This window comes from Pararge aegeria, chromosome 4 (genome assembly GCF_905163445.1).
Source record: "Pararge aegeria chromosome 4, ilParAegt1.1, whole genome shotgun sequence".
In the NCBI taxonomy this organism is placed as follows: Eukaryota; Metazoa; Arthropoda; class Insecta; order Lepidoptera; family Nymphalidae; genus Pararge; species Pararge aegeria.
The window spans coordinates 397,365-424,966 of NC_053183.1; the positions used below are offsets into that span (position 1 = coordinate 397,365).

Genomic DNA, 27,602 nt, shown 5'->3' on the forward strand with positions numbered 1-27,602 from the left:
TTCAACCAATTAAATTACCGGAAAGAGCTCGAAGACTTTGACAATTGAAAGTGTACACTGTCAAACCTTATATCTAACTTCAGTGAATTGGTTTTTTGTAACGGTGTGCGTGCACATCGTGAAAACTTAGAAGCCAAAAACGCCAAAAGAAGTATAACTTCAAAAATCCAATATCGATTCCGATTACACAGAGACAGTAATATCGCTAGAAAAAACGAAGTACGAGTCGAATAAAAATAAAACATAAAATAACAGCACAGCAGATGTATGTATGTTATTAGTTTAAAATAACTATGATTTGACTATAATAAAAATAATGTTGTTTTTTGGCAAGGGCGTTCCACCATCACATGTATTTATAAAAATAATTACGAGGAAAATTTGTGTTCGTAAAAACAACGGCCGAGCGCGAGCAGCGCCTATACATTGTGTGGATAGACTGCTTTACCTTTTTTTAATACAATTAAATAAAATTCGTCTGTGATTCCATCGCAGATGTTTACAGATGTTTATTTAAAAGATCGCATAACCCAAATTCACGTTTTTAATATACTGCCTTTTTGGTTCTTCGCCGAGCTAATCGTTGGAACTATTTTGTCCTAACGTGATTTTAATGACACATTTATAGGCAGGTAGAAGTTTATGTAGAAATTGGAATTGACAACTTTTTATTTCGGGAATCTGAAATACATAGTGCAATGAGGTTTGCAAGGCTGTGAAAACATGTATGGGTGCAAAACATGTTTTTGCAGTCAGGAATATTAAAGCTGGCAGTTAAAATATAAATATATTCTTACAATCCGTCGTAGAATAGAAATTTGTAACATAACTTATCTAAAAATATAACTTTAGTAGTAACAATGAATTTTCGAATTTTTTATGCAATTTCTTTATTTTCATTTGACACTAGGTGTGCCCTGCGGTTTCGCCCGCGTATATAAAGGGACGCAGCGCACATAGACTACGCCTACTTCAATAAACCAGATGCCAAACGTTAAGTTTTTTCATTAGAACTGGAACTATTATTTGAAATCTTCAATCACGCAATCGCAAATGCCCATCCCGACGACCTGCTCCCGTTTTGCCTTATTTCAAATACTTTGCATTCCCTATAGCTTTTGACGATGAATAGCAGCACTACAAATTTGTCGATACTGGTGGTGGATAGTGGGTGGGAACGTTGAAGCAAGTCACTAAATGGATGTCTTTGAAAGATAATTTGGCATCCAACCGATTCAGCTTCTATAATAACATAATATTAATATAACTAACATAGAATAGTAATCGCTAAAGGTAGAATCGAAATCATCGTTAGTTGATTCGTATGCTTAACTAAGAAAATTTCTAAGTTATTCTATTTAGTCCTAGCACTGAAGTCCTCATAAATGTGGCCAGACTTTTTCTATTCATTATCGTAAAGGCTAAAGTGAGGGATTTGCTGATGTCCTACAGTCCGCTGACAAGTCTGTCCTTTATATTCAATCATATTCATCAGATCTGCACGAAATTTGGGTGAAACTTAACTGATAGTCCTTTCCAAAAATAATTATTTTAATCGGTTAACATTTGACGAAGTTAATGTTTAACATTTTTAACATAAGTAAATCGTTAAACATAAGTAAATCGTTAAACATTTTCATCCTACTACGGAAACTGCCCTGAATTTCGTCATAAACAGTATCCTATGTCCTACCCCGTAGTATGGCCTTAAACATTAAAAAGTTTCATTAGAATGCATTCAGTAGTTTCAGCGTGAGGCGCGGCCATGACATACAGACATACACACAGACAAAATAGAAAAACACAGTTTTAGCTTCAGTATTGATTATGGAGTGCCCTCGGCCTAGTAAAGATGTGTTTTAGTAAAATAATTTAAATTAGAACTATATGGTGATGAAAGTAAATTTTTAAGAAATATTTTTAAGAGCCTGTATAAATAATATTTATTATACCTGGAGTTAGAAGAGTTAACAAGTCGACAACAGCCAAAACTCTATCCTAATCCATATATAAATGTAAAGTTGTATCTCGTTCATTTCAATATAGTTAAGGTTTTTACGTTAACAGTCCACCAGGGGCGCTGGCTATAAATGGGTTCACCAACTTCAGATTTAAACCTATCATGATTAGGTCTATTTTAGCCTGGCGCTTGGAAAATCTAATTTTCTGTAGACATTTTCCGCTAGTGAGGTTTAACCAGTTAGCTAATGTTATTCAAATGTAATACAAATTCATACATCACATTATCATAAAGTATAAGTTCTACATCACTTTGATATTTCTCGCCGGGCGAGTTGTACGCAGAGTATTGTAGGAATGTGGAAGTGAGTGAAATAATTAATTAGTGTACTTAATTTTATAATACGATGTAAACGTTAAATAGCTAGTTTATACAACTAACGGCTGACCACGTTGGTCTAGATCAATGGTTCGGAGGCCCCCGGTTCGATACCCGGAGGAAGCATTTAAATTTTTTAATTTCTATACTTTAATTTGGCTTATCTAGTGGGAGGCCGTGCGATACCTTACTGTATGATTTTTGCCAAGAACGCCTGGCCTGGGTTTGGTATCGGAGTCGGGTCTAGAACTAATTATTGAGTTTTTCAGTTAAAAAAATTCAGTGGACATAATGTAAATAAGCTAAGGAATGTGGATTTTCCTGAGCAATTCCATAATTGTGCTGATCGGTTTTGTAATAATCTCAAACTCAACGTAGGGCAGCCTGGACGCAGAAATTTTAATTTGTAACTTTTTTTTTTTTTTAATATTTAGTTTAGTTTTTAATTATTCTATTTATGTTATAGTGTAGTGCGTAGTGATGGGTCATACATACCAAATAAATAAATAAAATATGTAATAGCAACTTGGTTGGTTTACACTCTTCTTTGAGAGAGAAGGCCCATGCCCCACAGTGGGACGTAAGAGGCTAAAATGTATGATGATGATGACGATGGTTGGCTACTTGTGAGCACCTTCTACATGCATTAAAGCACTATCTAGCTATCACTATGTATACATACCTTAAAGGATTCATAGTTGTATTGGAGATGTAAACAGTCGACTTACAAGAAATGGTCATAAATTTGTGTCATCTGCATATCGTCGGCGAAAGGTACAGAAGTCATTTGTGGGATAGAGTATACGCTTTTATTATATGATTCCTACCTACCTACTAACTATGACTACTACCAACTTATGGTTTAAAGAATATGTTAAAGTATTAAGAACATTAAGTTTAATTTGCTATAGTCCGCGACAAGCATGTGGAAGTGTTATTTTAAGTCTAAATACAGTAGGCTACTCCAACGCGGATAGGCGGGCTTTAATTGTTGTCATCACCAAGTGAGTGAACTTAACAGTAACCCTTGAAATTAAGTTTTTTCTTTTAAGAATCTTTAAACTTGGAGATCTTCTTAAAGTGAGAAGAAGTTGTCTGAGGCGAGTGGTTTCATTCATGACAATTTACAGGCTCTGTACAATTCTTTAGCTAGAGAGCTAGTGGAAATTAAAAGGTACTTGGACGTTCGGAACAATAGTAGTGGCACTGCCTTCACAAAAGGAAGATAAAGGCCCTATTTAGTGCTCCAAAGTCGTACAACTCAATCATAGATTGTTCAAATGCAATTGTACTCTCGGACGAGTGAAAACTTTAAAGATGAATCTCCAAAAGCCTCCACAAATTAGCCACTAGCTCTCAGTCAATTCATTCAAAATGTGTATTTAATTGCCTGCAATTTATCCTTAATTACATTTTATTCAAATGTACCATTCTTTGAACAGTCACTAAAATAATAAACCTATCAAGCTGAGGATCAATTATTATTTATTGTCTGTGTAATTTATAATCCTAACATTTATGATAATCCCATCCGGGAATTACCGATGTCTTAAACACAGTGTCGAGACGCATTAAGCTTTTTTGCAAAGTTATTTTTTTTTATAATTATGTACTAAATGTATACGTTTGAATACGAATCTAGCTGTTACAACAGGTCAAGGAGGTTTATTGAATCACCAATTATCCGGTTTCTTGATATTAAGCCGAAATTATTCTACTGGTTTTATACCGAATCGTACTTTACTTGTATTGTACAATCATCATGTTCCTTTTAACAGTCTACTGTTGGACTAAAAGCCTGTCCCAGCGGGAGGTTGTGACCATCACCACGCTGAACAGACGGGTTGGTGATCGCAGTAAACGGTACTGGTACCACAGAGGACGCTGCTGCGCGTCCTCTGCTATATTCCCTCAGTCAGCTCGTACGACACCCGCGGGGTGACAACTGTATTCTGATCTCTCCACACGGTACTGTGTATCACATGGTAATTCATGGGGCTGGCATCGTACACATGGTAAATAGAAACCAAAAACAACCATAATCTACAATTTCGTCACCTCATCATCATCAGCGATTCCAACATATTTTTTTTATTCCTGTGCAAGGGTTTCCACGACTACAATCTCATCTGGTGGATTATGCAGTAGAAGATGGCAGCGGGCTATCCTGGAACGCATTTATATTCAACTACGTATGTACTACCCCTACTTGATATGAGGCATCGTATCGAAACCTTAAGTCTAACCTAAACTCATACGACCATAGAACACAGCTGCGCCTGAGAGTCGTGGTGGGGTTCGACTTCCCCCCCAAGCCAAAATTAAGCCTGACTAGGCTATCAAAGCTTCACTAGTTACATTGTAGATTATATTGTTTTCAATTTCCATATACGAGTGTGATATCTGAGAGTGACACTCTGACTACAGTAAACATGTCGCCGCCCAACAAGATGTTTATTGTAACACTGCGAGTGAAACGCAATAAACAACAAACGGACTGACGCGAGCTTCCGGCTTATCTGGGACCCATCGCTGAGGACCCTCCCAACACAAAAGTCAATAATAGCCCTTCCTTTCCTTTAAAATATCCGGGATTTTCCAAATGCCGGACTATATTGACGACGATATAATAATATCTTTTCCTGACCGCACTGTATATTTCCCTACTAGCTGTTACTAAATCCTCCATCATATCCTCATCTATAGTAATAAAAGAAAGGAATTTATCATCGAAATAAAACTTATGAAGAACTAGCGGACCCTCGCGACTTCGTCCGCGTAAGAGTTAATCGAGAAGCTAGAATAGATGTGATGCTAACATCATAATCATCCTATGTACCTACTATTACTTTACGTGGTATACTGAGTTAGGAAGTTATCATTATTTTAGTTGATACATACATACATCCATCCATACATCCATCCTCATAAACTTTCGCATTTATAATATTATAAATAGAAAATTAATCTTTTGCCGAATAAATTTAAGCAAGATACCTAAAAATGTACAAATAGAGAGTGGCTAGAGATTGTTCCTGTGTTTTATTGTGTTGTTTTTGTTTATAATTTAATTTCTGTTAGGTGTACAATAAAGTGTATTTCCATCTTCATTTCATTTCAAGTGATGATTATCTACTTATAACACACGCAAGAAAAGTTTTATAGGTATTGAACCCGGTCCCTCCGAAAGGTAGGCTGAAGTGTTACCCACTCGGATATCACCTTTTTTTCTTAAATTAAAAACAGTTACAAGAGTAAATTTATGAGCATTACGTTCTTTCGGAAGCAATTAAGAGTTGTCCAAAACAGACACAATGGAATTGTAAAGCATATATATGGGCATTGGGCGTGTGCATGCAACGCATGTTTACTGCAGCCTGTAAGCAGCTAGCGGCGGCATCGTGACGTAGGGAGTGGAAGGGCCACAATCCTGAAATATGCGATATAAAGGTGCCGCATGGCTAATTTCACAGACAAAGTGTCAAAAATGTCTTTATATTTTTTATTAATGCATTCTTACTTTCACTTGGAGGAATTATCTCATTTTTAAATGATTGAAAATCAAAATGCTTAGAACTGGTGGGACTTTACCTCGTTCTCGGGCGTTCGCGGCCTGCCGTTTGTTGCGGAATTGGAGGTTCTCAAAAAGTATCAAACTTTTTTATGCGTCTTCGATGTTAATGTTTCCTCACAATGTTTTCCATCACCGTTTAAGGCAAGTGATAGTTAAATTTCTTGAATTAAAAACTCCGAAAGGACCGTGTTGGGGCTCAAATTCAGTTTCCACGAAAGGAAAGCCGAAACCTTACCTACTAGGCTATCACCGCTTCTCATATTTTTATTTACATAATATTAATTTGTTCGCATCAACTGTACATTGTATTGAGAATGTGCTGATAACTGAAACTGTTATGGTAGTACAAGCTACTAAGCTTTTCATATATTTCAAACTAAAGCGACGAGGTTTCTAAACGCACTCTGATCTACGACGAAGCCCACAACAAACTTAGCCGAGTGGGCAAGCGGCCAAACACAAGTGTACTACACGTACTGCGTGGCTGGTGTGAGGTGTCGCGGGCAGCTGACGACGGTCGAGAACGACAGCAGCGTCGCTTTGTGTGAAACAGATTACAGCGGAGCTGTCTAAAACATTCACGGAGATTTTAAAACAATTTATTAAAAGAAAATCACACGACATGACATACTTTAGCAACGGTATATATAACCTTATACATGTCTTAGAATCTGCTATAATGTAACACCTGTGTCAGTGTACAATGCAAAGTAAGGGCTTTATTGAAAGCCATACTTTGCTCTGAAAAACTATCAATTTGCCTCCATCGATTTGATTTAAAGTCGTTTGATGCTTCGCTGCATTGTTAACAGACTTCTGGAACAGTTGGGGCTTCTTTATAAACCGGCCCAAAATTATTAGTTTGTAATGCAATATGTAATAAAAGTACTTTTTTTTATTACAAAAGTACCAAGTTCTTATTTTATTTGTGAACTTTATATTTTTGTAACATTTCGTAACATTTTTATCGTTGACGGAACTGAGAAGGAAGTTCCGTCAACGATAAACATGTTACGAAAGAATTTTTAGTTCGATATAAAAGGCAGTTCAAGTTTAGAATTCCAAACTTAAATGTGAAATTTATAAATTTTAAAAGCCTTTCTCAGCGGTCCGATTTTAACAAATATAAAATGGAAGGTACCTCCCATTTTTATTTCCTTTTCTTTTTGAGTTTTTTTAATTTTACACCTTTTTTATATTAATAGCGGGCACACGAGCAAGTGAGTCACCGCCACCCATAAACTTCTTCAACACCAGAGGCCACCGTTGCGTTCCCGGCTTTTAAGAAATTTCTTTATCTGCCCCTTGAATAACCCTAGATTGTAATTTGAGGAAACACGTTAGATGGGAGATTGTTCCACAATTTGCAAGTATGCGGTAGAAATGATCTGGTATATCGAATAGTAGAAGAATACCAGGCATGCAGATGATGAGGGTGGAATTTATTTCTACGGCGTGAGGTGCGGGCAGAGAACATGGAAGGAGGTATCAATGCAAACAATCTCCATTATAGAGTCGATAGAACACACAAAGGTAGCTAGCATTTCTTCGGTGCCCCAGGGACTCCCAACTGCAAGTCAATTTGGGATTGTCAACAATTCAAACAGCCCGCTTTTGTATCCGATCAAATGGAAGGAGTTGGTAAAGAGGTGCCCCAGCCCAATGATGTGAGCAGTAGTCCATGTGAGATCTTGCGCTTTATAGAGTTGGAGTCTGTGCTCTGAGAAAGACGTTACTTTGCCGTCACATTTAATACTTGAGTATTCCCGTATTTGCATGCTGCATGCACAAATTATACCCATGCGTGGTAAAACAACATGTGAACGTCAAGTATGTATGCTTTATTTCACATCCCTGAATATCCTAGATTTCGGTAGTGTGAAAGCGTTTTTATACATTATTAATTTGCTTTTGTCACAGCATATCGCTCATGTAACAAGGTCGTGGCCCTGCGGTAACAATAGATGTTAATCGGCATTTTAGGTAATTAGGAGCGGCGGAGTCGTGGCCGAATGCGTTGAGATACTCGTAAGTCCGGTATTATCGTCATGGAAAACTTTTTAACCTCTAAAACCTAGCTTATATACTATAAATTTACCTGCGGTCGAGGCTCCTATTACATAAAAATAATGTTTTATTAGTGTTGTTGTTTTCTTTTTAAATTTATTTTGGTACTAACTGTTGCCCGAGATTTTTGTCAGCGTTGATTACCGTTTTTTACAAATCCCGTGGGAACCAGTTTTTTTCCTGGATGAAAAGTAGACTGTGATACTCTGCCCTTTCAACTAACTCTGAGCCAAAATATGTTGATTGGTTGCTTCGTTAGGTCGTGAATATAGAATTTAAATTTTATAAATTAAAAATCATTCGCAGATCGTTGGGTCGTTGTAAATCAAACATTTATGTGGTTCGTCGCTAAGAAGGCACACTTGATCTAATAGTTTTATGCAAACTCTTCGAATTATTATATATTATACTAGAAGTGCCCTGCGGCATCGCCCGCATAATCTTGGGAGGCCGCGTACTGCTACATAGTCTACACCTATAGTCATATATGAGATTTTATCACAAACATTTTTGTATCTTACGTTATATTATTTTTTTTTAAAGTATACTATATTTCAAAGTCTCATTCTTGTACTCTATCCTAAATAATCCAGTTACACCCTCGTACCTTAAATACCGTTTTCGCTATATTTCCGATTCTGCCTCACATACTGACCTCCGATCTCGGCACGATAACCGCCTGGTACTCCCATTTTGCAAAACCAAGTTCTTCGGTAACTCTTCCACTTTTAAGGCTGTTGTTCTTTGGAATAATTTGCCTGCTGACATCCGTAAAAGTCAATCCCTTCCCATATTTAAATGTCGTCTTAAAGACTACTATCTGTCTTTGAGTGAAGTAATTTGAACAAATATCGTAATTAATGTGTTTTTTTTTGTATTTTTCTTTTTTCATTATTTAATTATGTATGTATTTATATATTTATTTATATTATATGTATGTCTATTTATTGCCGAATATATATGTATATTATATGTAGTATAATTGCACTATCCCGCTCTCTTGCAGCTTTTCCTTCTGTCAGAGGTTGCCTGTAAGAGATTGCTTGCAGCGATAAGGCCGCCTTTGCATGCCTACAATTCTTGTTGTTGTTTATTCTATATTTTATGTTTATTCTGATGTTTGTGTGCAATAAAGTATTTCTTCTTCTTCTTCTTCAAAGTCAAAAATATCTTTATTCAAGTAGGCCCACAGGTGGCACTTTTGATGCGTACATAAGAATTACACGGTAGTGAGATGATGGCGATAACCACATTCGTAAACTTAAAACTAAAGCTCCGAGGGTTCCAAACGCGTCCTGGTCTAAGAAGAAGCCCACAACAAACTTAGCCGGGTGTTTTTTGTTTTTTTGTTATCACCATCTCACAATGTCATTTTAAATTATTAGAAGAGCAACCTGGTTAGAGCAATAATTTACACCCAAGCTTTTTTATCGTTTACGTAGTCCTTTATACTATTATAGGACTTTTCAATAAGCTTACGTTTAATACAAACTTTGAACTTTTTAAGAGACATCTCCAAGATGTCGATTGGTAGTTTATTATAGAATTGTATGCAATTTCCTTTAAACGAATTATGAATTTTATGTAACCTAGTATATTGCACTGTAAGTTTATTCTTACTTCTAATGTTTAAATTATTGCAGTCACATTTTTTCTTAAATTTAGAAATGTTTTTATGAACGTACATTAAATTTTCAAATATGTACTGACTATACACTGTCATTATTTTAAAATCTTTAAATTTATCTCTCAAAATATTATTATTATTTCTAATACCTCCAAGAATATGTATAAAAAGTTTAATGAAGATGGGTTCAGTAGTTTTCGCGTGAAAGCGTAACAAACAAACTTACATTCACGTTTATAATATTAGTAGGGATAGGGATAGATTTTTGAATTTATACTTCTTTTGGCGCGTTAGGGAAAAATGATAAGAGTAAATTTTTAAAATGCGCAAGCACACCGTCCTGAAGAACCGACACCCTGAAGTTAGCTATAGTCAAGACTTTCGTTTTAAAAAAAATGGTTTGACAGTGTACACTTTCAATTGTCAAAGTATGCGGGCTCATTCCGGTGATTTAACTGATTCAATTGTACAGAAATCTCAAATTTTAATGTTGAGTGAAACTGGGTTGGCCGACAATGGGTTAACTAGAAAATTAGTTGTAATAAAACTTTCAATATTTTAAGTACCTTTTTTGTTAGTGCCTTTTTTCTACAAACGTACGGCGAAAAATTTAATATTTGAAAAAAAATATCTTGTTACGCCAAAGAAGTATGACTTACTACACACACGTTATTTTTAAAATTTCATTTATTTAACTTATAAGTCTTCTAGCACGGCAGTTGTACAGTACATTAATGCAAGCAGTACTCAATGCACGATCGATCCTGAACTTGGTGCAAGGTGAGAAGCACTTCCGGCGTGAAGTACCGCTTGACCTTATTGAGGACGCAAAGTTTCTTGCCCGCTGCTTTTGCTTTGGATTGCGTGCATCCGGAGTTAATATTGGACAATATATGTTAACACATAGAAGCTCTTAACTATCTGTAATCGATACAGACACACTCCAGAAAGTCTAAGTGTAATGGACTAAGATTGCCAGTGAATTTAACTTCTAAGTTTTGGTTGACCAGATTTCCATTAGACACCTTATTTAAGGTAAAATTAAGCTCATCGAACATAAAAAACACTATGGAAATGTAAGTATAGAAATTGCTCAAGTTGTAGTGTAGTTAATAAATAAGTATTGAATTATAATAGGTACATAAAAATATCCCTACCATGTATTGTCTGTTCCTCGCGCACTCGACACGTGAGCGAAGATACCTGACGCCGACAGGTGGCTTTATTAAATCTTCTAACTAACTATAGGTTTAAGAATTAACTAGCTACTCGGCAGTTGAAATAGATTTTAGTTAAAAAATTCAGTACATAAGTAGTAATGGTTTAGTACCATTACCGTACTAAACCGTTACCACGTATGCACTAAACCATTACTTTAGTTTTTCCAGTACAAATTACAATATTCCCTTTTTCAGGGTATTTTGTAGCATCATCATCATCACCTCAACCCATTACCGGTCGGCACGGGTCTTCTCCCAAAATGAGAAGGGGTAAAGGGGGCGGTAATATATATATGCGCAATAAAGTGAATCCTTAAATGAGAAAATGTTTAATATACAACATAATGTTTACCGTACGAGAAATTACAATTTATATTAGTTTTTAGATTCCAAAAGCAATATTTGCATTCGCTTCATGATCTCTTAAATTGGTATCAATGGCCCGCTGGTCATAAATTACTTTTATGGCACAAATCGTGTCAAACGATCTCTCTGGCATCGGTGGGCGCTGTGTGTTTAAGCTGGAGGACTTTTCTTACGAAAAGGGTGGGGTAGGGTAGGGTATTATTATTATACAAAAATAAAATTAAAACAGAAACATAAAAAGAAGTAGAAAACAAGAGGCGGCCTTATCGCTTAATATCTATCTCTGCCAGCCAACCTTCGAATTAGGAAAAAGAAGAAAAGGAGAACAGATGGCTTGTGGTGCAAATTTTTAAACTACATACATGCAAATAACTACGTACCGATAACTACTACGTAAACTAGTTTACACAAATACATCAAAAGTATATAAAATAATTAATAAATATAAAATAAACTAATATATATAATAATAGCACATAAATATTTAAGTACTTTAACATACAACCGCCAAGTCGAGCGCGAAGCAAACACTGCCGTACCATCCTTTACTGGAACCATTTCGCCGCATTTTCAGGCCCCCATTTAAGAACCTCTAGTCTTATACCAGAATAACATACTTCAAATCTAAAATTTCAAGTTTGTTGTTTCAGTTAGTTCCGAAGTTCAGCGAAAGCAAAGTTTCGCATTTATGACACTCACTCACTCACTCACTCATAATCAACAGAATAGAATTAGTACTTCCCAACTCAGAGAGCTGAAATTAGGCTTAAATGGCCACATAGTGAAAACTATAATGACTAGGACAACCGAAGATCTGGAGTACCTGCTGACCCCGATTAGAAATGTCTATAATAATAAAGACTAGAAACATTAAATTAACTATAATATAAATAATTGTCTAGATTTTAATACTTTTTAGAGATAAAGAAGCAGCTCCATCGATACTTGGCTAGTTTTTACAGAATGTTTTTGGTGGGATAAAGAATATGATATAAGATACGTGAGAGTGAATACATGCTATTAATAGTCGTTCCAGTACGATGTCGCCCTAACAGGTAAATCCGTTAATATATAGTCAAGGGCTAAGTTGTAAACGAATCAAATAAAACGAAAGCCTCCCACCTGCGTCGTCGGCGGCGTGCAAATTTACATCCTACGAGTGACCAATGACAACGCCAGATTGAGCGCATCATTGTGATTTGCCGCAAGACGTCAACTTATTATTAGCATGGAGCTTGGTCGCCTCAGTGTGACCTTGGCTTTAACTATCTTGACTACATTGAATAAAAATAATCACCACACAGCTGTTTAAACGATTGTAAAATGAGAAATGCAAAACATTTAAATTGGCCTTTTTCGTAGCTAAGGTTAAAAGTCGGTCATACATTAGCTGTGTAATATGTTGCAGCAGACAGTGCCCACCAGTGGACTGCCCAGCAGTGGTCTTGTGGGAGGCTTCTGCCGTGTTACCATCTTACCGTGTTATCTGCTAAGTAATTAAGCGATCCGGTAGGATGTCGCGTAGAAATCGATTTGAGTTATGATGTAAATAATACTATGCTACACACACACAGACCCCGTCGTTTTTGCGTCGCGCGTAGGCCGGAAAAATCTAGTCATCTGCAGTGTTTTATCGCTTTGTTTAAAAGATGTGAACTCAAAGTTGAGTCATTGCCGCTGGCACCCTCGTCAGACATTCCCCTACATCTATAGATAGGTGATAGCTAATTATACATCAAGCATGTCACGATCTCCACACAAGTTTGGCAACACAAATAGACAGGTCAATCATACATAATGCGATATACGATACACTGTATTAAAAGTACTAGTCTCATATAAATAAGCAATTCTTAACAATTACAATCCCATAGAAGTATTATGTTATGCATATATTATGTACTGGCCACGTTACTTTATGTATATAAGGATTATGGACTAATATTAAAAAAGTGTGTGTGTGCAAGTCACACACGGTAGAAGTGAAACTTCTGAAAAGTTCCTGATTAAAAACTTAATGAAATAAGTAATAAAGAAATTTAATGTATAAATATTAAAATTTATTTATTCAATTTTGTATTAAAAATATCAGTAAATATTCAAGTACTTAGTATTCGGTACACCGGCCACATCATCATTCACGTTAGAACTATTATTTTTATTTTGTACGTTTGATAATAACTTTTTTTGAACGTTCTTGTTCTAGTTTTGCGGGTTTTTTCATTTTATTTTAATTTTTTCCGCCAGTATTCACGATTTTATTCAACTTTAGTTTTTGGAATTATTTTAAAATTAATTTATCAGATGAGAGTTTGAAATCACAAAGATTCTAAAGAAGTTTCACTTCAAAAAAGTGAAAGTGTGTGTTTTGCGCTCTAAGTACGCAACTAATCGAATTCGTCATTCATATTATAAATGCGATGGTGTGTTTTGGTTATTTGTTTGTTTGTCCTTACTTTAAGCCCTATACTTCGTTGAAAGGATAACATGCGTTAATTTTTCCGCGGGATTTGAAATAACTGCAGTAAACGCGGGCCATAGCTTCTCGTAGTTTCTTATAATTGCAACAAAATTTCAAAACACTAGGCTATCAGCGCATTCTTACCTACTATGCTTCATTCGCATAAAATCCAATGTATTCCAGGCCCGTTCTTTAACTTTGATATGAAAATGTTGCCAATTTTCTGCTCTATTATTGGTGGATCCTTGCTTCTAAGACGTCCACACATCTATCGAGCTATCTATCATCCGGGAAATGAAAACTCCAGAGATAATAAATTATTGTTCACATTTCAATAAATTATTCGAGACCTTAGTATTTGTTTGCTTCCTGTCCTTCAGAGTTCAGTTACGTCCCAATGATTCATTTAGCTAACAGACTTTGACGCCGTTTCGTGATCTCAGTGACTTTAATCATTTGAGTTGTTCATTTCATTTCATTTCTTTGAGATTGCTTGGAGCCACACATGAACACATAAAAAATTCACACATTTTAATGAACTACTCTTAAATATCATAATGCATAGTATCATAGTATATTTTAAGATACCAAGTTATGAAAATAGTATTTCCCTTAATTGAAATTTTTCCTAAATAATCTCGATTTATTGCATACTAGCTGTTGCCCGCGACTTCGTCTACGTTTGATTTTGTTGGCATTACATTTAGTTGTTGATCTGAAAAAAATTAAAGTATTCAGTATCGCTAAGCCTTAAATGAGGGGTTTGCTGATGAAATCTGTCTCCACCCACAGTTTCGACAAAATTAATTACATATTGTAACCTTTATAGAAAAAATAATTATTTAATTCGGTTATAATTTGTCGGAGTTATGGTGTAAAATCGTCAAACACTCATACCCTCTCCCACGGGAACCGAGCTTAATATCGGGATAAAAAGTATCCCCTATATTATATTACTTCTAACGTAGTAGTTTTTGCGTGAAAGCGTAACAAACAAACTTACATTGACATTTATAATATTAGTAGGGATATTTGTCAACTATATAAATCAAAGTAGGCTCTAATTTTTCAATTTCTTTGTTATATAAACAAATGCGTGGGCCAGTAAAAAGGTATTAAGTATTTAAAGATTTCGCCTAACTCACACACACAGAAATCGTGTTTGCAGTGCATCATACCAACCCATTACCGCAATGAGCGTGTGGTGGACTACGGCCTTAACCCCTTGTTAAGGTCGTAGTCCACCACACTGGCCCGGTGCGGATTGGTAGTGTCAGACACCTTATTTAATTGCTTTAATCGCACTTAACTTAGAAAAGTTAGAGGTGCGTGCCATTGGAACTCGCTTCCCCGAAAGTGAAGTCGAAGTCCTACCAACTGGGCTATCACCGCTTTTTTACCAGATTCACCACAAATTACCAGAAACATAGAGATGTTGACACGAATCACCATGTAGGGTTTTAAGTGTATGAAGATTTTTTGGGGCTACAGTATACGAAAATATCATGAACACAAACATATTTGGTATCAGCAATCTGCAGAACCAAGTGGAATAGAAGAAAAACAAGAAGGTGCGAAGAAATGCGAAGGTTACTAGATATACGGGAGGATTAACATTTTTTCCACGGCACGGAGGAAAGATAAACGTTAATTTCAACCTCTATGAGCAGTCTCCCATCCAACCGGTTTGGTTTAAAGTCGCTAAAGTAGCATCATGAAATGACTCAATCTGCAAAAGTCTACTCCACACAACACCCTCCTTATTGTTATCAGAGATTACATGAATGTGAATTGATTCCTTGGTACAGTGGTATATTACCGACGCACGTTTGTTAATATAGCCTAAACTAATTTCCGTTCAGTGTCAGTATGTAGCAAATATTAATTATTGTCTTCCAAACCCAATAATCTATCGAGATAAACCTCCAATACAATAGTTTACGAACGTAGTTTAATCCCGATTTACAATTATAATTAAATTAAAGGGAACAGGTCTGTTCGTCTGACTCTGTCTCTACCAATCCATACTGTTATTAGAAATGTGAAAAAGAGTTCGTTTGATTATCCTTACTTTAAGTCTAAACAACTTATCAACTTGATTCTACTTGACTTGGCGTAGAGTTGGTTGAAAGACGGAGAGTAACGTTGGCTACTATTCCAGGAAAACAAACGCTTCCTTCTTCAGGGGTCTTTAAAAAACCGTAATGAACGCCGTCGAACCACGCGGGCAACAGCTAGTATTATTAGAAATGCGAAAGTGTGTAGGTCTGTTTATCCTTTGGTCCCACAGATCATTTAGAGATTATACAAAACCAATATACTATACAAATATTCTCTTTACAATTCTTAAAATTAATCTTTTTTGAAGTCAGACATATCAGCTCAGAAGATGTAGGTAGCTCTGAGGCCATGACCATGACGATCACGGGAGTGGAAAAGGCTGCATAAGTAATGTTTTAATAGCAAACTACCACACTTAGTGAAATATTGAAATTAAAAATTGCGTTGTGATCTCATATTATGTGGGGCATCCCGTGTTCGATCGACAAGGCATGTAAAACAACTCAAATGGTAGCTCAAGTCACTATCAAATATGAGAAAACTAATATGATCTGACGGAACTGTTACATTAAAATGTAAACGCTTTCACAATTAGACGATAACGCTTAACTGATCCTATTTGCAGATAAAACGAAGCGTTAAACATTCGGAATTAGTGCGAATAAACAACTTCAAAGAGTGATTTTGATTGAATCCCAGACTTGTTGAAACTTTCGTAAATTAAAGTTGACAAAAGTCATAGCTGAGTTCGCCGCACCAAATAGTAAAGGCATTTTAAAGAACTCTATTGCGTTTCTTCTTGCCAATTTTAGATTTAATTTAAAGTCATATTCAAAAGGACGACTATAATTAATTGAATTTGCAAATAGAAAGTTATATACTGGACTAGCTGACCCGCGCAACTTCGTCTGCACCAAATCGTTTTAATATCTTAAAAAAACCTGGAAACTAATTGCAGCGCCAGTTTTATTTCCAAACTTTGAAATTCACGGCCCGTTGTCGCCGTGCGTGTTCTATACCCGTCGCAACTTCTAAGCGAAAGGTTCAATTTGAATAATTTCATAATGAATTTGCAGGTATATAATCAAACTTAATACTTATATTATTTTATTTCTTTCGCATTTATAATATTAGCAGGATGGTAAACATGCATTCGATCGTTGTCTTATATGCCTTGCGACTTGCTGTTATCTTTGAAGAGTTATGTCCTTTATCTCCGACAATATTTATCAGATTTCTATTAAAATGACACAATACATGCTTGATAGTATACGCTTTCAAATAAAAAAAGAATTATTAAAATTGGTTTTTATTTAACGGATTTATGAAGTAAAATTTACAAAAAATGTCATCCCGTTTCCCGGAGGAAACTTATTGTTTATCTGGATAAAAACTATCCTACATGTTGACCCGGAGTACCAGCTACCACTATGCCAAATTTTATTCAAATCCGTTCGGTAGTTTTCACGTGATGCCCGGACAGACAGACAGACAGACAGACAGACAGACAAAAATTAAATAAAAATCTGTTCGATTATAAAGCATAACCCGGTTAAAATTTTTAAAATATATTAAATGTACAGAAATCTTCCAGTTACAGTTTTATTATAAGTATGGATATTCTTTAGCCTACTAATGTCCCACTGCTGGGAACAGGGCTCCTCTGTGATAGGAAGAGGGTTAGCGATTAAACCTACCACGCTGCTCCGATGGCGGTCGAAGGTCTTTAACGATGACTATATTATGAACTTCTAAGTGATAATGTAATCGGAGAACGGGTGGCAGCGTCCTCAATACTTTTACTACCAACTCCCGCGATCACCAGCCCGTATGCCCCGCATGTTATGGACATTCCGTTCCGTTGGGAGAGCCGTTTAACCCAGCAGTGCACTGTCATAGGCTATTAATGAACTTACGTCGACTTTTCGTGCTCTCTGAGAAACAGGGACGAAACGCTTATTTCCTAAATCCGGGCGGCCATTGACTATTTCCTTGCAAAATTAGACATACCATGCATCTGATAATTCTATTAATCTAACCAACTTAATTTCCGTTCAGTGTTTCAGTGTATACCAAATATTAATTATTGTTAACTAATCCTAATAATCTGTGGAATCAACCTCCAATACTAATAGTTTCTGAACATTATATAATCCCAAATTACAATTATAATTTAAATCAATGGATCAAGTCTGTCGCGTGGCATTACCCCTCCTAATAACAAATTATAAATGCGGAAGTGTGACTTTTCGTTTGTCTTCCGTTCACCTGATCATAATTTCCGTACAGAAAGGCCTTTGATTGAGAAATCAAACCTAGGACCATGGCGGCAGTTTATAGAAAATGTTGTCTCTTGAAACCCACAACCAATCATCATTGAGAATAATTAAACAGCTACGCAAGCGTTGTCCAATTTAGGCCATCAAGTGATATCGGGGCAAAAAAACAGTGATTTATATTCATTTGCCGATGAAGAGTCGCGTGATCATAATAAAGAACGTGAACGACGGTGATTTCAATAACGTAAAGCGTCAGAACTGTTTCCGAAGTGTAGCGGTGTCATGAAGACTTAAACTTTCCCCCGCCGGAGACTTGGAGCCCCCCCAGCCAAGAGTCAGTGCTCTCTCGGTGCAATTCATCACTCGGAGATACTTCGATAAGAGCGAGCCGTGACTGACGGGGCTCAATCCGCGCAGACTCTAGGATCAGTGGATTTAGAACTACAATATAAAGTTTGCGTGAGCTGTGTCAAAGCATGCACTTAGGGTTACTACCCGGATTAGAATATGAAACTGTAATTATTTTGTTTTAAGACATTTCTATTAATATTATCCGAAGCGGGGAACTGGTTTTTATATTAACTGGTTTTACATATAAAATACACTATTTATCAGTGTATTTTGTTTGTGTACTTGCATTGTTTTTTATAGTAATAATGACCAAGTAGATGGTAAATGGAGAATCATCGCATAAAATCAGAGGAACTCTTCACATGGCATGCAAGGAACACGACTCACAACGGGCCACGCTGTGTCCATCAATCTGAGGCATAGGTGTGCCTGCAATTACAACCACAGCAATGCCTTTTAGACAAGAACAAAGCAGTGTTGGATTGAGGCAAAAATTAGGCTGGCGATAGCACGCGTGAATTATTCTTGGCATACCTACCGACTCAGGATTCTCTTAGTTCAATTATTTTATCTATATTTATAAGAGAATGCAATGCAGCAAAAATTTTAACTTAATGCCTAACTTGATATAGTATCTATGATTCTTTCATTTGTGACTTCTAATCAAACTTTATCCATTAATCTTCGTCAATTGTATATGTTTCTGTTTTGTCACTCTATTGACGCTTGTGTTTTGATCGGAATGAGGATGAGTTTTTCTTTATCTTCCTACCACTACCAAGGTTCAATTTAATTGCTTTGCGTACTTTACATCCCTACTAATATTATAAATGTCAATGTAAGTTTGTTTGTTACGCTTTCACGCAAAAACTACTTAACCGATCCTCATGAAACTATGTAGACATATTCTTGGAAGTGTTAGAAGTAATATAGAATACTTTTTATCACGACATTAAGCTTGGTTCCTTTGGGAGAGCGGATGAAGTGTTTGACGATTTTACACCATAACTCCAACAAATTGTAACCGATTTAAATAATTATTTTTGTACTATAGAGGTTATAATATGTGTTTAATTTTGTCCACACTGTGATTGGAGATAGAAGACAGAACTCCTCAGCGGACAGCAGCAAACCCCTCATTTAAGACTTAGCGATACTGAATACTTTAAAGTTTTTTAGATCTACAACTAAATTTAAAGTCACATCAAAAAACTAAATCAAACGCAGAGGAAGTCGCGGGCAACAACTAGTTATAAATAAGGCGTTAAGGCTTTATCCAAAAATCAACTTAGTCAGTAGTATGTAGGATCATTACCAACCATCTTTTATACATAAAACGATATCAGGCCAACGTGATTTACGAGCACACTTTCGCAACCATACCCACCCCACGTGCCTGCATGTGTACCGACCGAATACAAGTAACTTTAAGTTCAAGGAGGGTTATATTACAAGTTTTCCTGCCGTTTTGCATCATTTTAAAGCTAGCGCTTTTTAGAGCTAGTTATTAACTGAGATTTCATCATCGTTGTTATCAATATCTGCACTCATCAATTCCAAGGCAGTATTAAAATTCAAAAACTCTTCTCTCATGCATGCCTATCACAGGCACTTTTGAAGCGTTCATACATAATTATATTTTTCCATTATTCTGCGGTTATGTTGATAACTACATTCATGAATTTCAAACCTAACGCTAGGAGTGTTCAAAACGCGCCGTGGTCTAAATAGAACCGACAACAAACTTAGCAGGGTTCTTTCTGGGGTGACCTTATCACAGTCAGTTAATATTTAGCTATAAAGTTGGAGCAATTCATACCCAAGCTTTTTTATCATTTATGTTATCCTTCATATTATTATCGTGGGATTTTTTTCTTTAATAAAACTCAAAACCTAAACATGAAAAATCTATACTTATAATAAAACTGTAACTGGAAGATTTCTGTACATTGAATATATTTTGAAAATTTTGACCGGGGAAAGCTTTATAATCGATACTGAGTCCAAAACATTTTTATTTTATTTTGTCTGTCTGTCTGTCCGGGCATCACGTGAAAACTACTGAACGGCTTTAAATAAAATTTTGTATAGTGGTAGCTGATATCCCGGGTCAAAATATAGGATACTTTTTATTCCGATGAACAATATGTTTCCTCCGGGATATGGGATGAAATTTTTTATCAATTTTACTTCATAACCCCGTTAAATTGGCACCGATTTTAATCATTCTTTTTTTATTTAACAGTGTGTACTACCAAGCATGTATTGTCTAATTTTATTGAAGATCTGATGAATATTGTCGGAGATCAAGGACACAATTCTTCACAGATAACAGCAAGTAGCAGCATATGGGACAACGATCGAATGCATGCGTACCATCCTACTAATATTATAAATGCGAAAGTATTTGAGAATAGATGTATGGATGGATGGATGTATGTATGGATAGATGTTTGTTACGCTTTAACGCCACAAAGAATGAACCGATTTAGCTAAGATTTGGCAGAGATACCTACAATATAGTCTGGCCTAGCTTCTATTTATCCCGGAAAAGCAAACAGCTTCTACAGGATAGCATTGCACAACGGAGTTTTAGACGACATGACGTGGTTTTTGGATAGGCATAATTGACGTGGTTTTTTTTAGTCGACTTATTCGCGGACGAAGTCGCGGGGGTCCGCTAGTATATAATTAAAGTCGTATCGAACCTCTTGAACAATTAAGAATGAAACTTTACCCCAACACACAATCCGGGTAAGTTGCACCTAAAAATGACCATAAAAATGTCATTATTTCTTCTAGAGTGTAAATACGAGATATGAATCCATATCACATGAGTAAATAATCCGGTGATGAATTCAATCAAATATATCATCATCAACATAATCAATCCAAGTATTTGGTTTCGCTTCACTTTACGTCACTTTCTTCATTTAACTTGGAACCACGCGCGAACTCTTTCAGTTTCTTATACATTATATAAATACTTATCCCTATTAGCTTAAGGCCTTATTGATATAAATAAGGCTATATATATATCACTACTTCCCTACTAATATTTTAAATGGGAAGTAAGTTTGTTTGTTACGCTTTCACGCAAAAACTACTTAACCGATCCTCATGAAACTTTGTACACAAATTTTTTAAAGTGTTAGAAGTAATATAAGATACTTTTTATCCCGATATTAAGCTAGATTCCTTTACGAGGAGTGAGTGTTTGACCATTTTACACCATAATTACGACAAATTATAACCGATTAAAATAATTATTTTTGTAATATACAGGTTATAATATGTGTTTAATTTTGCCCAAACTGTGGTTGGAGATAGAGAACTCCTCAGTGGACAGCAGAAAACCCCTCATTTAAGGCTTAGCGGTACTACATACTTTGATCTTGTTTAGATCTACAACTAAATCTAATACCACGTCAAAAAACAAAATCAAACGCAGACAAAGTCGCGGGCAACAGCTAGTATATATATATATATATATATATGTAACATGGTACAGATATATCTGTAGCATGTACATATACCTATTAGACATAGATGCGGGGGCTAAGTGACGTCACCATGTTAATGAAACTATTAACCCAGTGACGTCATAACCGCGCTTTGGTAGCAGTTTGCTGATCGTCGGCGAGTTAGTTTGCATTCAACTAACTGTTACACGGCAACATGAATACTAAATTTATGGAAATATAAAAATACGCAAGTCCATTTTAGTATATCTCGTAGAAACGTGTATCCGAGACGTTTATACGACAAGATAATTATCTACGTTTTAATTTACCTAATATTAAGATTGAGATAAAGTGCTTTAACGTGGAATATTAAATGAGAACTGATCCCACTGCTTTAGTTTTTGCGGTCCAGCGCTATTTTTTGCGAACGTTAATTAAACGGCCATCAAAATGAACTAACCGTGCACGGCTTGGTATTCCTATGCGAGTACATTAAGAGACAGTATAATTAATTTTAAATAAATGATTTAACATTAATTTATGCTTTTAAGCTATCGAGTTTCAAGGTCGCAGCGCGATCCGCGCTTCTATAACATTATAGCATGACAAGGTCGAGCGCAATCTTAGTCAGTTCCTAGCCTATATGGTTACGAACGAGCGACATATAGCTGTTTTGTCACTAGATGGCGCTCTTGCAATTTCATACGAAACCTAGTTAATTTTTTACGCGATCGAATAAGTAAACGTAGGTACTAACTTCGCACTTTGTATTCCGAAGAAGAGTTACGTTTGGGATCTGGGAGACTGGGATTCGCTTAACAAATGATAAGGCACATCATACTATTACACATATAATAAGAATTTCGTTTGCTTAATAAAAAAAACGAATCTATTTATTTTACAATTGTACATAAAATGATCAGAGTATTTTTTTTTCGATGCTAGTGCTCACCGCCACAGAATTCCATCCCCAAAAGTCAAAAATGTCAAATTTAATGTTGAGTGAAACTTGGTTGTCCGATAATGAGATAGCTACATAAAGCTCTCAATATATTCAATTTCTTCTTTCTATTGTTACTGTCGTTTTTTTCTTTAAAAGGTTTTTTATCTTATTACAAAGCCAAAGAAGTATAACTTCTAACGCGTACACACACACTTTTTTTTTCATTCTTTGACAACCCTGTCTTCCGAGTGAGCTCCTGTGCTGTATGTAGTATGTAGCGGTTCTGGATTTTCAAAAACGTGGAAGTCGAACTTCCAAATCATTCGTTTTGATAAGGATTGATACCGTGCTCCGACCTCAACGCTTTACTCTTCAAAGCGAACATACGCAAGTTGTCGTGTCCCACAAAACTTAGAGTAGCTAACTACTCTTCATCACAGACGCAGAAGCTCACCGAACTTGCTACCTGTTTAACAAGAACATTTACAACGAAGTGTACCTACACTAGTAGTCGTCGTAGCCGTCCGGGGATTTGCCACCAGGCTTATTTGCGCCGCCTAGCTGTATTGTTATGTTCCGATCTGAAAGCCGTGGTTGCCAATTTAATAACAAGCACACGCGGAACCTCAGGTTCATAGATATAGGGCAGCATTTTGAAGAAGTGTTTTTATTACTCTCTTTATAGCCGTTGAATATGCCACCTGCTTGGGCCGTCAATTATTCCTATAAATAACCTGTCTACCCGTACCACAGTTTGTATGAATCACACATTAGCGGTAGGCAAATTAAAAGCCGCGTGTTTGAGGTTTATAATAACGGTGGAATACTCCTGCCGTTTATTTGTCGAGGGGTGGCATATCGCCGCCACTCAACCGCATCAAAGGCTTCCTCGAGACGGCTGAGCACTTTTGCGAGGCTGATGCTATCCTCAAAGCCGCCTCATGACTGAGATTGCCATAATAATCGGTAACTGACACGAATACAAGTATCTTTTGTTTCTCGTTTCCGGTATTTAAAGGTTGTCTGTAAAGAACGGTTTCTGAAAGGCATGATTCCATCTTTAGTTGGTATAACATTTCCGAAGTAATCACCCTTTTCAGTGGGTTGGCTAGTTATTATCTCAGTAATAATAACTATCTAAAAGTGAACTGCCCCGTTTGCCATCCGTGCTCTCCATCATCAGTCTCAATTCTTAGGCCTACTATATCTGAAGAGTTTCTCGGATTTTCCCAGGCCCACCAAATAGTCTTGACTTGGTGACAATTGGACTTGGAAAACATACATACCGTTTCAATCGAAAACAAATTGTGTTCGTAACCTTTACGCTCGATTGAAGTAAAACTTTTATTATTATTTATTGATATAAGTAGAAAAATTAAAGTTTAAAGTAGTAGGTAAAATTAAAGTAGTTAGATCAGCACATGACAATATAACCTTTTCATTGAATATTATAGAATTTCGTAGAATCGTCAGAAAATTTATTAATAATTCTTATTATTACAAAAGTAATAAATAAACATTTTTTTTTTAACTGTTGAATTTATGTTCACTATTCTAATGACGATTGATCCGTTTGAAAATATTAGGAATAAATAATCCTAATTGATTATGATATTTGCCTCTAGCTGGCGAATAAGTCAAGAAGCGTGGAGTGACATATGACATATACTTACGACCAATCCTAATTATTATTTATAAATAGCGGAAACTACGAGGTCGTCTGACGTAAGCGTTACTGCAACCGATCTGGGAACCCCCTGTAAATCGGTCTAAAAGAAAATATTCAATGAATAAACCATTCCCTCTTATTTCCTCAGTTTGCATACGGAACGATTTGGTATAGATTTATGTCATCATCATATCAACCTTTTACCGGCCCACTATAGAACACGGGTCTCCTCCCACAATGACAAGGAGTTAAGGCCGTAGTCAACCACGCTGGCCCAGTGCGACTAGGTGCACTCCACACATCTTTGAGAATGGAGAAATATGGAGAACTCTTAGGCATGCAGGTTTCCTCACAATGTTTTCCTTCACCTTAGAAGCAAGTGGTATTTTAATTCCTTAAAACGCACATAACTCAAAAAACCTGGGATTTTAACTCTGCTCCCGAAAGTGAAATCGAAGTCCAAGCCACTGTGCTATTACCGCTTCTACTTCTAAAGATATATGTAACGGGCAAAGAAAGGAGAGAGTTATTAACTAATCAACTTATTAAACTGCTCTTAATATAGAAATATATAATATAAAATAAATGTATTCATAAAATGCGGTACTAATCTAATGCCCAGGTAATAATTTTTATCCCGGAAAGCATAAAATAGAGATACAGAACATACAAGCATAACTCGTTTTTGATCAAAAAAATTAATAAGATTCGTAAATTAACGTATATATTAAAATTATAGGCTTATGGCTTAATTATGAGCTTGCTTAATTATAGGTTGGACGGTAACATATAAAATATATAAGACACTTTAATAGCTAAAATCTTACAAGTTTACCATTTTAACACGTCACGCACACAGGTGATTAAAATTTAAACCGACTTCGAAAATAAGTGGAAGCTTACAATCCGATGCGCCTTTTCCTTACAGTCCGTCTTTAATGCACCTGTATACACCGATTTCACCGCCACATGCCAAAAGTTAAATAACTTCTGCAAGAAATGCACTAAAATCCTAAAAAGAAAAATTGTTCACAAAAAAAATTACTGATGTATTTAGAATACGGGCGTTAATCCCTTTCGTTATTGCTTTGAAATAACGTTCAGAATACGTATTGACTCATTTGAATACGATTATAACTTACTTAATTCCTTCCTTTAATTCTGTAACCCTAAATAGCGTAACCGAACTACGACTGACTCAGCTTCTGAATAATACTTTATTTTACTGAAGTGCCCGCGGTTGTCCGTTTGTAGTGACTCTACCACCGGCTCGGAAGGCAGATTCTACCGAGAACAGCCGGCAAAAAACTTAGCAGACTGCTCTTTTTCAACATCCATTGTATTGTTGACAATCTTTAGAATTTTCTCTCTAGTGAGAGATGAGAGCGGAGCGGCCTGCTTCAAGCAGCAGTTAAGAAATGCAACAATCGTAACCACGATGTATTAAATGTAATTAGGGTAAAACAATCCAATTGTTCATTATGAACAAGTATAAACACTGATTCATAAGTAGAATGTTTCGGTTTTAAAATCGCAGGAACGGTATATTTTTCGAAAAAAGAGTATCCTTTGGTCATTTCTGGGACTCAAGCTATGTCTATGCAAATGTATTGCAGTTAATAATCAAGATCGATGCAACAGTTGCGCTGACCATAGGTAACAAATAAAAAAAACAAACACAATTTCGCGTTATTAATATTATAGTATGAATAATTAACCACATACATAACTGTTCTGCCAATCTTCAGAACTGATCCGAATATTATGAATGAGTAAAGATTTGAATTCAAAAAACTAAAACAAAGGCCCCGGAAAATAACCTTAAACGGAGAAAGGCTTTGTCGATAATAAAATATGCAGTCAATCTCTAAAATAGTCATTTGTCACGTGTCACCTTCTTCAGGTGGGGAGCTGGTGGGATATTTTGAACAGGTGCTTGGTAAAGGCTTGCACCTTTTAGTTCACTGCTTCTTTGTAATTTGCAAATGGATATCGTTCCGTGTTAAGTTCCAATTTTATAAATTTGTTTTAGATCATTTTATTCATCATCACATAAATATGTTGTTTTGAACTTTTAACTATACTTGTACGTTGCAGAGGCAGCGCCGTCTTGATACACGGAGTGTACGGAGAGAAGTAATGTATTTTTGAAGAGCCTATAAAAAAGTGCATCACAAGCTTTTGTAGAATTCAAATGAACACATTATTGAGCCTACTTGCTTCCACGCGCGCCGTACTTACTTCTCTAGCTTCGTATTTAATGAAGCTTTATACCATTTCTTTACATAAATACTTGAATAAGTTACTACTTGTATTCAATCGTTCAGAAATTTTAAAGCTCTGGTAGGTAGACAAATGATTTTCAGTTTTATTAATTTTAAATTGCATATAAAAGTAGGTCGAAATTGCAATGTTCCCTACTAAATTACGCTACAGTCATGAAAAGGAATATAATAATGCGCCATAGGCGGTGATAGAACGCTTTTGCTACATAGCTACTGTAGCTTAGTGGAAAACTTGAAATAAGGGCCTACTTGCAAAAAGGTGTTTTTGACTTTGACTTTGATTTTGACTTTTGACATATCAAAAAGTATATTTTAGCTTAAAACAAACACCTCCTCAACATTCCCCGCGTGCTCAATGTCTATATTGATGGATCGTTTCCCGCACGCGCACCATAACTCATCTAAAACATAACGCCATATCGGCCACCACACACATTAATAAAGCTATCAATTTTATAATATCGCTCCTCAGACCTATTTATTACCGTATTTGTAATATGTCATAAATATGGCTATATAAATAATAGTTTAATGGGAATATTACTCATAAATATACCAATATTATTTATTCATATGCTATAGTGCTATGGTACTTGATTTAAGAATTTGACATCATATTTCTGTATTTGAACTTGATTGAGTATAAGTATTTACAGTAACAGTATTTCGAGCTAGTTTCTGAAGGTAATTTGTGAAGTTTAAATAGAGAGTTAACATATAATTACTAAATAACTAGGCAATTGCGACGCCGGCTGTGTATGTGAGAACACAACGAAGATTATGATATATTTTGTTAAATTGTAACCTTTGAAATTATACTTCTTTAGCGGCGTTAGGACACAATCATGGGAGTGAAATAATACGTTGTAACGAAATGCGCGAGCACATGGTTACACG

General features: G+C 35.9%; 1 protein-coding gene across 1 annotated transcript in view; it reads left to right on the plus strand.

Annotated features, from left to right (window-relative positions):
* Positions 1–27,602, plus strand: part of LOC120637766 (FMRFamide receptor) — a 137,462-nt gene that overhangs the window by 9,339 nt on the left and 100,521 nt on the right. The window lies entirely within an intron of this gene.